The sequence below is a fragment of the Thunnus thynnus genome, chromosome 3 (genome assembly GCF_963924715.1).
Source record: "Thunnus thynnus chromosome 3, fThuThy2.1, whole genome shotgun sequence".
NCBI lineage: Eukaryota > Metazoa > Chordata > Actinopteri > Scombriformes > Scombridae > Thunnus > Thunnus thynnus.
In genome coordinates, this window is record NC_089519.1 from 31,372,436 (window position 1) to 31,388,805 (window position 16,370).

Below are 16,370 nucleotides of genomic sequence, written 5' to 3' on the forward strand. Positions count from 1 at the left end.
GATAAGTCAGATATATAGACTACACCGACAAACTGGCAAAATGTACGATAAAATACTGAAACAATGAGTTAAACAGTCAGTGTGTTTATGCTGTATATAAAATATTTCCACAAACAGAAATTGGATTTGGAGAGGCATTTGACTTCAAACTAAAGGGCAGCAAAGACAAAAACATCACTACCTCCCAGTTATCTTCTCTGTTCAAACACACACATATATATATATTGGTGCACATTAATCTTTTTCCTGTAGGAAAGAACCAGTGAGATGTACAGTATGTTTTCTTTCTAGGCTGCCAAATGTAAGAGCCAGAGGTCAGAGCTTCAATTAGTAAATATAAATGCCAGAGGATGGTACATGCTGTGTAGCTGTGAGATGCTTGTATATATATGTATATATATATGTACATATACATACGTATATATGTATGTGTGTTGCAGCTTTAGAGTTTTGGGGTGTTTATGAGCTCATAAAACCTGATGTGAATCCATGTGAAGTACAAAATATTATATTAGAAAATACAGAACGGCACAACATTCAGTAGCACCTAAAACTGAGACCTGAGCCTGACTGGTGCTTTTGCAAAGCTAATATACGACAAGGCGAATTCATTCACAATTCATTGCACTGTCAATCAACAAGCCTGCAAAGTGTTGTGTATAATGTTCAGTTTATACGCTGTAAATAAATAAAATAGCTCGGTATAATTTTGTACAGTAAATGTTTCTATGTTCAAAGGACATTTTTGCAAAACGGCTCATAACCTTGTCCTGTGATTATGCATTATGTATGATTCTTTGGAGGTTATTTTCTGTGTAAATATTATTCCAGTCCAGCCTTGTGACTAGAGCAATGATATGTGGGATGTAGCATGGCCTGTATTTCATGAAGCATGACTATCACCTGCTGAGGGCTGAAGAAAAGTATTAAAACTTAAGAGAATATGACTGATATATTCTAATAGAAAATACACATTTGATGTTGTCCCTTAGCTCTCAAAAAGTATCCAAAGTATTACCACTACTACATACATAGATGCGTATTATGTCAGCTCTGTTATAGTTACAGCATAGTAAAGTTACTTCATAACACCTACATTCAGAGAAAATAAGTTAGATGGAAAACGATAGATTAAAACAACGTCTGTTTGCTATTTCTCCAGCAGGGAAAATGAAGGAAAAACTCTAATTAAAACCTCACTTGGAACATATGAAATATGCATAACAAAAGTAACAAAAATGCACAAGATAAATCTAAAAATATATCACAACAATGCCACCACCAAAAGACCTGAATCCCTGGACCCACTGGTATAATCAAGAGGAGAGAAATGACCACCTTGAATGGTTACAGAACATGAATTTACAGATTGAGCTTTATTCTAAATCATATGTGATTACAGATCCATTGAAGGAAATTTTGAGACAAATATGTATACTAGAAACGTATATATATCCACTAAATGTTCCTCTGAAGACACTGGCAGGCTCACACATTCGCATGCGCACACACTTCCCCTATGAGCTCCTGATTTCCAGGATGTGTGAGCTCAACACCCTCCCATCCTAATCTCTGACACACACAATAAGAGCAGACCGACAATCTTTCTTCCCAGAAGACATCACCTCTTTTGTCTGCCATTCTGTTGCCGGCTCTAAGAAAAACTTCCTGGGAGATGTTGCTATGGCGATGGAGGGTCAAGACAAGGCCCAAAAGGCCCTGCACAGAGCAAAGAGAAGAGATAAACAAGAGAAACTAAATGAATGCTGATTGAAGAGCTGGTGCCATTTACATTCATTCAATACAAAGGCAACAATGACTTATATTGAGCGTTGTGTGCATATGTGTGTGTGTGTTTGTGTGCGTTTTTGTGTGTGTGTGTATGCAAACTCTCTGCGCATCTGTTTTTTGCAGATACCGTAGATTTAGAGACCTCAATGAAACTTTGATGTAGCTTCATATTATTTAAAGGTTAAAACAACCAGTTGAAACCAGTGTATTTCTGTTTTTCTAAATATAATGTAATACTTCTTTTATTGAATCCAGGAATTCAGGAAGCTGTTTTTATTCCTGAATAAAATGATACTACAGAGTACAGTTTGTACAGAATGAACAATTTTTGAAGGTGAAGGAGGGAAAATCTAATATCAAATTCAGTGGATGCCTCAGAAAGGTCTTGTTATTTCAGGTCTTATAAGATTTAGATGAGATAAATTTTTTCTGCTAAGCAAGATTATATACCCTTAAAGCTTCACTAATCAATATTTTTATATATTAACAATGAGTCAAATTGCTATTTGTAATGTGAAAATAGTCACTCATTGTGACAAACCAACCCAACTCTACAGCTCCCTTCAGCTGTGCAAAGCATTTTACTGTCTTTCAGCTCATTGTTTTGGTTTTCCAGCTTGAAACTTTACTATTTTGATTCACTCTCATGGCTCTCATCAGTGTCATTTCCCACCGCGGCAGTCAGCTGTCTTCAATGCAAAAAGCTCTGATAAACAAACTGTGTGCTACCCTGAAACAGTAGACAGATTTAGTGAGTAGCTGGTGAACATACTGTAGCATTTAGCTGCTGAAACACCTAATTGTCATTCAGAACCAAGCTAAACTGAGAATGAATATTGGACTTAAAAGTGAACACAAACACGACTCCAAATGAATGCAAAAAAAGTTTCCCACAACAACTTTGTAAGGCCGTTATATGTCACGGTTCTGTTTTCAGCTTTTTGTACTGCACCTTGTGGACAAAAAAATCTATTTGTGTATGTCTGAAGGCTTGCAAACAGTGGAGAGACTCAAAGGGATCGTAAAGTCATGCTTTTTAAATGGCACTTACTAAAGTTTGGTGTTCCTGCAATTTTGTCCAACTCATCATTTACTTCTTCCTTCACAATGCAGCAAATCTCACAAAATCCAATGACAGTTTTTTTTTTCTTCCCATCATAACAATGCAAAAATCTAGATAGGTAAAGGTAAAGTAGGACAAGGTAATCACATGGAGTCAAAGTACTGATGCAGAGACACTGGTGATCATCTCTCACCCTGTCCCCTCACAATCACAATACAAAGAGAGACAGAGAGATGTTGTTAGTTGCTTGTTGGTGACCAGCAGGTTGTTTGCGTGCAGTAACAATACAGTATCTGTCCAACTCCTGCAGTGATTTTCTTTGAATCTAAGTTTTCTGCTCAGCAGAGACTGATGATCTAAGCTATACTGCTGATACCTCTTTGGCCAGTTTGTCAAATCATTGTACCGCTCACACTGTGAGAAAAACAACAGAAACATCATTATCGAGACATTATTCGAGACTGGATTGAGGGAATGGGACAACAATTCAGCAGTTTTGTGAACCTTTCACTCTGTTCAAGCCACAACACACCCTAATGTTTATCTTCCACTGACCTTTTAAAGATGCAATATTTGGTATTAGAGAAAAAAAATGTAGATAAAGAGACAAGAATGCTGAAAACTGGTGCAGTCTGTGTGTTGCTTTCAGTCCATTTTTCTCAGTGTCCCCAAGTCAGACCCATGGGGGGGAGGAAGTGGGGGAGGTAAGGAGGTAGCGATGTGCACTGATGTCTGCCAGAGTGTGTTTTTAATGCATCACTGAAGGGTACAACAGTCAGGAGTGTTTCAGATTTTACACATGAGACAATTTAAAATTTGTCTAAAACAAATAAAGGTAGATGGGTTTAGTTTAAGAGGTAGAGATAGAGAGAGAAGTCAACACTTCAGCTGAGATTGGGCTGACATTGTGTGGCTTTAATTGGCAGAGGTGCACACACACACACAGAGCTCTGCACAATCACAAACCAACTTTCATGTATTTTGCTTCTTTTACTTCTCTGGTATTACAGCTACAGCTGTTAATGTGATTCAGGCAGGTTTGAAACGTGTTAGATTGTCCGAATTTTACATTCATGTCATTCAGGTGTTACTGAATGTAATTCAAGATGTCATAGAAACATCAAAACTCCATACCTAATTGGTCAGGGAAAGTATGAAAAGGCCTTAACACACACACACACACACACACACACACACACACATACACACTTTTTGGCCCCCGCACTTCTGAAACCAATCCGGCGCCCCTGGCTACAGGACTAACGACAAATAGACAATTACACAGTGTTTTCCCAAATGCACTATTGTCATTACCCTCTATTAATGCCCTTGCCGTCACTGCAGCCAATTTCACGTATCAGAGCTCGATTTGATTGAACTTTATGTGAAGTGAACCAGGCGGCGTCAATTTGCGACTGCCAGCAAATGTGTCTCACCCTGGTCCCCATGCAAATGAATGGGTAGTGAAATCTGGTCATAACTTTTAATCTTTTAAAAAGTGAAAGCCCTAGTAAGAGAAGAAAGACACTAAAGAACTATTTATGCTCGGATGCTCGACACCTCGACAAGGTCTTTTGACAAAACATTCTGTACTCACAGTGAACTCATTTATGCTATGATACAAAAAGCCTGCAACCCCTGCAGTATCCACTGCGTTGAACTGTATGTTTAGTATTTTCCAAACATACACACAACACACTATGATTCAATACCTTTTATATTATTGCCTCCTCATAACGCTAAAGCTCCACTGGAAGTAGAGATTTACTGGTGAAGTGGCAATTGTCTGGAACATAATGGTGGAGAAGTGAATTATGCTGTGGCTACATCTTTTCAGAGTCACCTTTCAACCCTGTAAGCAGTCAGTGTCGAATACTCATAACATACAGTATATTCTTAGTGTCAATTAAAGGATATGGCTGTTCTATATTTTTGTCACTGCCAACAAATCTATAGTTTACAGTGCTTCACTTGTATATTGATTTTAGATGTAACAGAGATGCAGCCAAAGAGTGTATGATAGATAATGAAAGTGTGGAAATGGTTAAATCGTACAAATATTTAGGTACTATTTTCGATGATCACCTTAAATTTGATGTGAACACAGATGCTATTGTGAGAATTCACCTTCTCTACAAACTAAGTTCCTCTTCTATCAATCCCATCATCCTCTGCTGTTTTTTCAGTCTTTTATTGAGGGTCCTCTGAGCTTTTCTTTTATCTGCTGGTTTCACAGCCTTACAGTAAAAGACAGAAAACGCCTGAACAGCATTATTAAAATCTGATCACCAGAGTGAAACAAAGAGATTTCAATTCTTTTTTTTTTTTGCAACCAACAAATCCTCCAGAAAGCCACAAGTATCTTGGTTTCTTCTAGACTTGTTCTTGCAAGTGAATTTTCTTTGTCGCCATCGGTGCGTCCTTATAAAACCAACTGCTACTCTAAATTGTTCATTCCCTCTGCAATTTGACTACAAAATGCTCCGTAGGTCTTAGCATCGTCATTGTTAGCGAATGCTTTCTCTGATCCTTTTATTGTGTTTATCAAGCTGATTTATTGATCGTTTTGTCGATTTTCATGCCACATACAGCTCCCTGGTGTTTTTTTACTCCTTTTGTGTGCTGTATTATTTTTTTTGTACGTGTGTTGTGTATGCAACAAGCTGCTCCAAATAAAGTTCCTCTAGGAGAATTAATAAAGTTGTTTGTATTGTATTGTTTCGCTACATATCACGACTTCTTGACTTTGTATCGAAATTCTTGGCGAAATATACAATGTACAATGTAGTGCACAGTCAAGAGGTTGTTTCTTGGAACCAAGTTCACATTGAACTGCTCTCCAGAGACTAAAAACATGATCGCTGTTATTAATCTTTGAAGCCTTTTCTAAACAAATTACTGTATCCAAACTCTTCATGACTCTTTCTGTGTTTTTAATAGTTTTTTGGAAAACTGTGGTGATCTACGGCACAGAGGAACAAGCTATATAAAGCTTTGGATACAAACACAATACTTAACAGTATCAGTCAATCAATTCATTGTCAGTTTGGCTCTGCACATGATTTGCCATGTCCTTTAAAGTTAAAAGTGATACGTCTGGTACAGTTAAAACACATTTACTCTTCTATACAGATAAATATGTGAGCCCAAACATAAACATTGCAAACACATACATGTACACACAAACACATATAAATGCATATTTGACAACCAACCATGCAGCCTTTGAATACATTTCCACAGCTTTCTAAAAGCAGCCAGTAGTGCTACACTGTCAGTATTGTTGACTCTGTGTATGAGAGGCCTCCTCATGATTACATGGTTGATACTGAGGGTGAAGAGCCGCTTCCTCCTCACTGAAAACACTATTGATGCCTGTGTAATTACCTCATAATTGCTGAAGCCACAGCTTAGTACAAACAACCTACTGTTACCATTAAAACAAATGCCTGTCTGGTAAATATTTAGTTAGTGAAATTAATTTATGCTGATTGCTCAAATGGCCATTACCTTCAATAAGTGCATTTTAGGGCATTTCCATTGTTTCTTTTACACTGTGTCTGGTTTCTAATCCTTTTGGAGACCTGTTTTGGACAATGAGAATGCATTTGCGTGGTATTTTAGCACAACATTTTGTACCAGTTAAGTGCTTCGCCTCCCCACCTTTTTTTTTTTTTTTTTTTTTTTTTACTGAGCTGCCATTAATACTGAGCTTGGAGGAGTTATTTTACATGAATAGAAACCTCTCTACCCTCTCTTCACACGCTTTGCACAGTAATGACTCTATACACACATACACCTAATCAACCACATCTGGTGTTACAGGACATAAACCAGCACCTCCTTATGTGGCCGCAATGCTACCCTCCACAGTGTACACATATAGACATGCAAACACAGAAGGCTGACACACACTCCTGTGAATATGCACTGTGTGGAGTTCAAATACTGTAGGTGTCTGCCCCTATGAAGCAATGTAGCATCCAAAACATGATGTACAAGAAATTAATAATATATAAAGTATGCTTTCGACCTCTGAAAATGACTGTAACAAAATAAAAATCTGTTGGAAATTCTATCTTGAAACTTTGGCAGTTTGGTGTCTTGTAAAGCTAGACTGATAAATCGGCAAGAATTTGCTGATCTGTAGTCCCTCAGCCTTCTTAGCTTATCATGGATATCGTATCTGTGTACAGCATATAGCAGCCAATTAATAACAAGAAATTGCAGTAATGTTAAAGATATGTTATAGGACATTTACAAACTGTGTCTCCACATTACATCATTTGTCCAAAAGGTAGCAATAACAAATGATATTGTTATTATAATGTCACTTAGGGGATAGGGTTAGGTTAAAGTACCCTTCGACTCAAAAACGTGTTTTTCTTCTTGTTCCTACAGTTGACTGTTTGAACTTCATTGTGCAGAATGATGTATGTGCAGAGATGAAACACTTGAAGGCTATTTTAACATTCATCTGCTGAAAGTGGAAAGTTTCTCCGCACCCATTGAAAATCCAATTTCAAGTGGTCGGCTTATGAGCATGAGTTGTGACATCACCAATTCTGCTCCAATAATCAACTTACACAAGTGTGATGTGGAAACTTGAAGCCTCCAGCGCACATACACTGAGTCTGAGACTGCACTTTACAGTTAAGTAGGAAATTAAATGAAATACATTTGCATATTTATAGATTCTGGGGAGAAGGAGTGTAGTTTTAAGGATTTTAACAAGATAATTGACCTTTTTTGTGTGTGGAAAACCATATCAGACACAAATTCAAAGTAATTTATACACATCTTAAAACATGTCTGGAGGGGATCTTTCAGTTATCTTTAGCAAAAATGTTTCTTTAAAAAGAAAACAATATCCTCATTGGACATTTTAAACCCTTGGCCTTTGTATCAGCCTCAAAAACTCAGCATTGGTCAGGCTCTACTTTATTGATTTGGTTCAATAGAGTTTGATGTGTTTTAGCTAAAGCTGTTGGACATCCTTCCCACCTTAACCACAGAGAAAAATTGGTTGAAATATTAAAGATATGCACAATTGTTCACCTGGGAGCCTCTGCAAGTTTCACTTACACAGAAACACAATGGCTTATGTTATTAGGTACCACTTTCTAATAAGGCACCTGTTTTACAGGGTTTATAAGTTGTAACTAATTGGTCTTTTTTTTGCAGTGGACATTTTAACTTGTCAAAAGAAAAGCACCGGCGTTATTAACAAAATTCTATTCAAGTCTCCCGGTAAGACATGACAGTGTGACAGTGAGCCAGCATGTACAATACCACGACCCTGAAACTGTAGCGGCTAAATGGAATTCAGCCATCATTCATTTTATTAATCACACCTGTGCTTTCCCAACTATGTTTTGTGAGAAAGACTGTTATGTGGTATAAGTGGTTTGCAAATAATTTATTAATGCTTTACACATCAGCTATTAATCATTAATTGTCAGGTTGTGGCTGATGATTGTTTCTTGACCTCTGACCTTCTGGAAAAGAGCTGCAGAGCATCTGGACCAAAATAAACTTATTAAACTTATTAACATCTACAAACCTGTTGGCTTATTAGCCAGTCAGAACTCTCAGACCTTTATTAATGACTCTATTAACATTTGTAACCAAAGAATCGATGACTTATTATCATCAGTAAGTTGGACCCATTAATCCTTATTTCAAAGGACAAATACGAAACAACAGTAAGAGAGTTTTTTCACAACCTGACAACCCAAAAGTTGTTCTTATTAACGGCTTATTAATCACTTGCAAACCCCCTTTTATTAGAACCTATTGGAAAGTGGTATCCTTTTTTTGTATAAGTGAATGTATCAACAGTTGCTTTACAAAAAGAGACAAAATAGTCTAAACATAACATACAGAAAATGATCATTAACAGTAGATGTAAAGGTACTGTAGTAGAATAGAATATTACAGTGTATATTATAAAATATTACTATTATATTACTATTTTTTAAAGTACAGTACTTAAGTACAGTTTTGAGGTACTTTCACTTTATACTTCTACTGTGAGTCTTTGAGAAACAGAAAGCATCTTCATGTTTTTGGTCTCTGCACCTGGACATGAAAGATGTGTGTGTTCTTCACACTGATTGCTTTATACTTCTAATGTATTACAGTATAAAGGGAAATATGTCACTTTTTACTCCATTATATTTATCTGACAGCTATAGTAACTATTTACAAAACATGAGATGAGAATTGCTTACACATTAATGTATCAGCAATAATAATCTAGTAATATATAATAGTATAACACTCAAAGGTGCCGTTTGGTTAATTATTTTCTTTCATACTTAAAGTAACATTTTCAATGCTGTCCTTTTACTTGTAGTGGAGCTTTTTAATAATGTTTTTATTCTGCAATAATGATGTTTTGAGACACGCTGTTCAGAAGTGGAAACGCTCCATCAAATACAGTATATTCACTGAAACACAAAGCCTTAAGGGACAGATCATAATTTTTCAAGTCTGCCTTTAAACAATAGTTAGGTACCCAAATGAATATTTTAAACAGGTTTGCCTTGCTGTGATGATTCCTCCTGTTCATACTGACCATCAGAAGATCCCTTCATAATGCAATTACAATGTAAGTGATGGGAGACAAAATCCACAGTCCTTCTGTGCAAAAATGTATTTAAAAGTTTATCTGAAGCTAATATGAAGCTTCAGCGTCCAAATGAGTCAAATCAAGTAGACATCTCTCAACGTTACAGTCTTTTTAGTGCCAAAGTTGCTCTTTTTGTTACTATACTTCCACCACAGCTCAACAGGGAAACACAAAGAGGGAATTTTAATGCTCAAAAGACTATAAATGTGGCAGATATTCACTTGATATGACTAACTCAGACTGCTGAAGCCTCATATAAGCTTCAGATAAACTTGAAATGTAATTTTTGCACAAAATGACTGTGTGGCTCCTGTCACTTCCATTAAGAGCACATTTGAAGGGGATCTTTTAATAGCCAGTATGAACAGGAGGAATGATTACAGCGAGGAAAACTGACTGCTGTTGTAAGACAGACCTGAAAAACTGTCAACCTGTCCTTCAACGCCTTTACAAAGACACACAAGTGGAACCACAGTCACGACACACACAAAGTGATCATTCTTGAGTAGAACTCACAGTACGCTGCTATTATCAGGTAGTCAACTGTGCTATAAATAAAGACGTGTGTTTCTCCCTCATAGAAGCAGAGTACGGGTTTCATGCACAACTTCACCTACTTCCAAGATGCATAGAGAAGGGTCAAAGGTCAAAACTCCAGCAACACTTGTAGTATATAGAATGACTTAATTGTTTGAACAATGCATTTCAGCATGTGGCTGTCAGGCTCATCATGAAACACATTACAGTAGGGTATGAAGCAAAAGAGTTTCTCCCTCAATAAGTGTATCCATTGGTTATTTAGCTGACAGATGATTAACAAGAGTGCCCCCCCGACGCCATCTCCCATAATGATTCCACTTGAGAACAAGAAAATATAAGTGAAAGAGAGATACACCATCAGCTAATTGGCGATCCATCAGTCTTATTCCCCAAGGGGAGTCTACTTCCTCCGCTGCTGCTCAATTAACGGATTTGCAGGTCTGGATCCAGCCTACGTCTCCACAACATCGCCGCCTCCGCACTTTTCATTACAAAGACTGACAAGAGCTCACAGATTAGCCAGAGGGTCTGATCAATACTCCTGAAAAAACATGTGCAGACGCGCAACCACACATGCACTCACGTTACGTTTTTTTTTTAACGTGGGTTGCCTTTTTCCCAAACCACACATACACACTAAGATAATCATGCAGAGGTGTGCTAGTGTTCACACACATATTCAAATGAGCCACTTTGCCCTGAGTGAGGGATTAAAAGGTTAAAAAGACGCCCACAGAGAATAAAGAATGGATTTTTCAGAAGGTTAAAAAAAAAGTGTTTGTACATGTTTGAGTGTATTTATGTTGTGGTGACATGCGATGCCACAGTTCTTCCAAAAAACAATACAATCAAGTATAAGCTGCAATAACAGTGTGCAGAACACATGTATAGTCTATACAAATGCATGTAATTACAGGCCAAATTGGTCAGATGAACAGAATAGAATAAAAAGCCTGCTACATTAGAGTGGATGTTGTGCAATTAAATAAAAAGCTCCTGACTTTCCAGTGACAGACAGAAAGAAAGAGAGAGAGAGAAAGAAGGGTCATGCGAGGCTAGATTTAATTGTTTTTTTTTTTTCTATTTGACTGTTATTCATTAGTTTAAGCAGCAAGACTTCACTAACAGGTGCAAACTGATTAAAATAAATCAGGAGAGAGCAGAGAGGTTTTACTTTAGTCATCATTCAAATTTTCTTTTCATCATCTTGCAATTATGATTATGCTCCCTCTCTTTCTCTCTCTCTCTCCTTCCCTTCCTTTCTTTCCTCTTCTCTCCTATTTCCTCTCATATCTTATATCCTCTCCCATCTCTTCTTGACTCCTCTGTCTTCCTCTCTTCATATCTAATCTGGCTTCTTCTTCAGACTTATCTCCTCTCTATGACTCAATAGTTTCCCCCTCGATTCATCTCATCTTGTTTACTCATCTAGTCTCACCTCACTTCTCTCTATTTCCTAATTTCCTCTCTCTCTTCCTCTTTTTTTTTCCCAGGGGTATAGTAGCCGATCATTTCTCATAACCCGACAGAGTCTTACCTGATGCTGCTTGTGATTTGATAACCTGTATGCCTGTATGTGCACTGGCACCTGAGATGATGCATTGTGCATGAGTGTACAAGAAACAAACAAACAAACAAACAAAAACATTTGAGACAATTTACCAGCAGAACCAGACACACAGTGTATACTACAGCGTTTGTGAAAAGGAACCTGCAGAATATTTTATAAACTTTGAAAATATTAACTCCACGCTACAATGTAATGTCAGAAAACACCCTCATGTATAAAATCTCCATTACAAACAGGTGGATCATGCAAACGCAGCTCCATTGATAAGATCCTGTGCGTTAAGGAGACTTTGACATGCATTGATGCATATACATTTAATCTATGTGCACTGCATGCTTTTAAAACAGCACTTTTTTAAATACAAATATAAATACTCACACTTGTAGCTATATGACACGCATTAGAGCGCATGTGCTGTTATGTTTGCCTAAGTTTCGCCTATTACTATACAGTAGCATCGTAGAGAAGAGCAGATAGAAGAGATATATATATTTAATGACATGATAAGGAAAGTGTGAATTATAATATAGGGTGAATTAATTAGATAACCGACAAACTTTGCCTGAACACACCTGAGCTCATCTGCTTTGATAAGCCAACGACTAGAGGAAACATTTTATGACCATTCACATTTAGTTAGTATAGCCTCGTGTTTAAACCTTTATATGCTTATCAATGGACATTAAAATTCATGCACTCAAGGCAGACAAAATACAACTAAGACAGCAATTGATATATATATGTGTGTGTGTGTGTGTGTGTGTGTGTGTGTGTGTGTAAAAAAAATAAAACTCACCTCTGTCTACAGTCGTTGGTGTTTTTGCCTCATAGAAACTGGATTTGACTCCACATGAGATCAGATTAAATATGGCTTGTGAACTGTCGCGTTACAGAGCTCCGTCTGCGCTCAGAGAGCTGTAGCCTCCACCCCCAGATCCTCTGCTCTCACACACACACACCAGACATACACACACATACAATTTGGATGCTAATGAGGTATCGACCAGGTGCCATCTCCGTTTCCCCTCCTCAGTTAAACAAGTTAAGTCAATTATTGGTACCAATTTCTGATATTTTATTCGGTTCCAATAATCAGGAATCTGCACATACGCTTCCTCTGCTGTCTGCAGGTTTTATAGCTCTGTATCTCTGTAGGATGTAATATAGCAGGTTGATATCATCTGTATTTCATTCCCTTCTGCAAGACTTTTTTTTTTTTATCCCGTGCAATATAACTTCGATTTAGTGACGCACTGGCTCTTTGTGACCCACAGCTTTAATTCATAGAAGATGAGATGGGAGAAAATAAAGATAACAGAGTGCATTCAGTCTCATTAATTTAGCGTCTAAGACAAATGAACGTTGTGATTATCTATATTTAACATTATTATTTATTTTATTCATTTATACAAAGTAACAACTAGTCTACCTTCAGTAGTCACGTACCGTTCAAAATGCCATAAAGAAAGGACACTTTAAATAGTATATATACTAAGATGTCACCTTGGCAAAGAAAAAAGAAATAAATAAATCTTCCAGTAGGCTTTCTTCTCAAGCTCAAGTCAGCACATTTCAAGATATATTGAGGAAAAAAACAACTGGTAAGATAATATGTCATTCATATGTTGGTGTCTTTTTTTAGTGTGATTATATCAAATACTCTCCAATATATATATAATACTTGTGAACTGTCGCATTAGCTCTCCATCTGCGCTCTGAACAGCTATAGGTACAGCCTTTACCCCCCAAACCACACACACACACACACACACACACACACACACACACACACACACACACACACACACACACACACCTCTATCCAAAATGTGTGTGTTCGGTCTGTCATAAGTTAGTCAGTTTGGATGCTAATCATGTAAGTACCGACCAATTTCTGATATTTCATTCGGTTCCAATAATTTGGAATCTGCATCTTCAAACTCGCTCCAACAACTACATTAAGTACTAAGTACATTTACTCAAGAACTGCTCTTATGTACAATTTTGAGGTACTTGTACTTACTTTATACTTTCACTCCACTACATTTCAAAGGGAAATACTGTACTTTCATTACCATTACATTTATTTGGCTTCAGTTACTTTTCAGAGCTTTTAAAAATACAACACATTGTTAAAGTTTATTCCAGTGGTTTCCAACCTGTTTGGCTTTTGACCTCTTACAAAAAGCAGTGTGTAGTAGATCAAACTATCTCCACCTGCAGCAGCTACAACAGTAACATGCTGCTCTAACACTGATGCTTCAGTATTAATAATCTAATGATGTCATATATAATAATATATCAGTCAGAGTAACAAACGTACTTTTACTTTAATATTTTAAGTACATTTTGCTGCTATTTACTTACTTTTACTTAAGTAAATGATCTGAATATTTCTTCCACCACTGCTCAACAATTATATAGTAAATAGCAGGAACGTGCACAGATAGACCCCAGGTGGTGCTCAAGTATCTGACCCTTTGGCCTCTGACTAGATAAGTGCCCTTTTTTGTAAGACATTTTTTCTATTTATTTCTCTAATTTTACATTTTAGTTTTTAAATTTGGCCCATGGCATCAATTCTCAATTAGAAGCGTGTTGTAAAGCCTGACTACTGCATTTGACGTCTAACTCTGCAAGACCGTATGAGCCCCTGCCCCTCCTTCTTGGACTTGTCACAGCCACCGCAGTTAACGCACGCAAATCAAGTGTCCTGCATGATCCACGTCTCCTTGATAGTGTTTTCCCTAAGGCCCGATATTGTTTGTCACTGTTGTGGAATTAAATCACCATTGAAACATATCAATACAGCCAGCCTAATTTACAGTAGGCAATAGCCCACCATTATTAAGCATTGTCAATGAAAAGGAGTGAACTCAGGTAGGCTAGTTATTTACTATGTCTGGCAACTGACACAAATAAATATGCATTACATGGTTAATAGTCTATGCAGTCATATTTGGATATCTCTCCCCTCCTTTCCTCTCATCGCTTCCTTCTCTCCCCTCATCCTCCCCTCTCCTCTCTTCTCCTCCTGTGTCAGCAGTTCTTCTGTTAGCAGTAGTATTCAGGAAACAAAGGTTGTGGGAGGCTTTAAGATGTCACCTTGGCAAAGAAAAAGAAATAAATAAATCTTCCACTAGGCTTTCTTCTCAAGCTCAACTCAGCACATTTCAAGATATATTGAAAAAAACTGACCATCTTTTTTAAATAAAGCATACAAAAAAAACTTGATTTAAAAATGCTGTGGCATCTTTGCATGCACACTGGTAAGGTAATATGTCATTCATATGTTGGTGTCTTTTTTTTTAGTGTGATTAAGTTCTTTTTCTAATAAAAAAAACACAACACTTTTTTCTATTTTACCCCAGAGCCTGGTATATCAAATACTCTCCAACATGTAGATATCAAGTTGTCGACTGTCAGAGGCTCAGACATACGGCACTGGTTCTGTGGCCAAACATGGATTGGATGCATGTCCAGTGAGTTGGCACGGTTTATAACCGTATATCTTTCCTACAGTCGTTACACGGTTTATCACTTTAATACATATTTCAATAAATGATGCAAAAGTCTAACAATACATATTGTATGTCTCTTTCACAGGGGGACTCTGGTGGAGGAGGGGTATTGCGGCACATGATTTATGGTGTCGTTTCTTTTACTGGTGTTCCTGCCAATGCCTGTTCTGAAGCAGCTGGATTCATGGACATCTGTGAATATATACAATGGATAAAAAAAATACTATTACATGGACAAATAAGTGTCTTATGTGTGCATGGTTAACTGTTAAATATTCTGTCATATAACAGACATTTCACATTCATTAAGAAAACTGTTTAATTGCTCTTAATTTACGGTTGATATATTTACAATTAAATTAACTGTAAATTCAACAAAGGTTGCTTTTTTTCTGTCTCTCTCTATCTCAGGTATTTGTTTTTACTTTGATAATTTAATTTTGTTATTTTTTATGCCAAAAATGTAGATGCACTGTGATTCAGTGTTTTCCAAAAACTTGAAAAAGTCTAAGCGGGGTGAAGACTATAGTTACTCTGCAATATATTCCATAGTATGCTCAATCGTCTAATATCAGTTTGTATGCATGCAGTCCAAGGAGTCCCAGTGTGCTTTTGTGTCAGGTTGGGGAAGCAGGAGTGGACCCAAACACAGAGGCCAGAATGCAGATTTGATGAAAAATTCTCCTTTAATCGTGGATAGTCATGAACAGGCAAACAGAGCTGAACAGAACTAGACGAAACAAAACAAATGATCCAACAAAGACTCAACTCAAAACCAGACTTTGAATACAGATTTAACTAATCAGGGAATGGGGAACAGGTGACGAGCCACAAGGGCAGGCTAGGAGTGATTGGCTGAGGGAAACACAGGAAGCAGGGCAGGGCTGACGAGACTGATACAGGGCAGGTGTGGGGGAAGACACAGAGCAGAGCTGGGCTAACGAGGGTGAAGCAGGGCAGGTGAGGAGGAGTACATGAACACACAAGGGAAACACAGTAACAAAACTAAAACCCAGAAAACACAATACTCTAAATACAACCCACACCAACCTGTCCAAGAACCATCATGAACCTAAACTAAAGTATACAACACACCAGGCTGAACAACAAAAGGCAGTCCAAACCCACCACCCAAATATAACAAGAAAACCCATATGAACCGAAGGACTAAACAGAAGTGCAAACCAGGAGACCCCAAAGAACACAAGAACATAAAAAGACCAAAAAAACACACAAAGTCCAGGCAGGGTG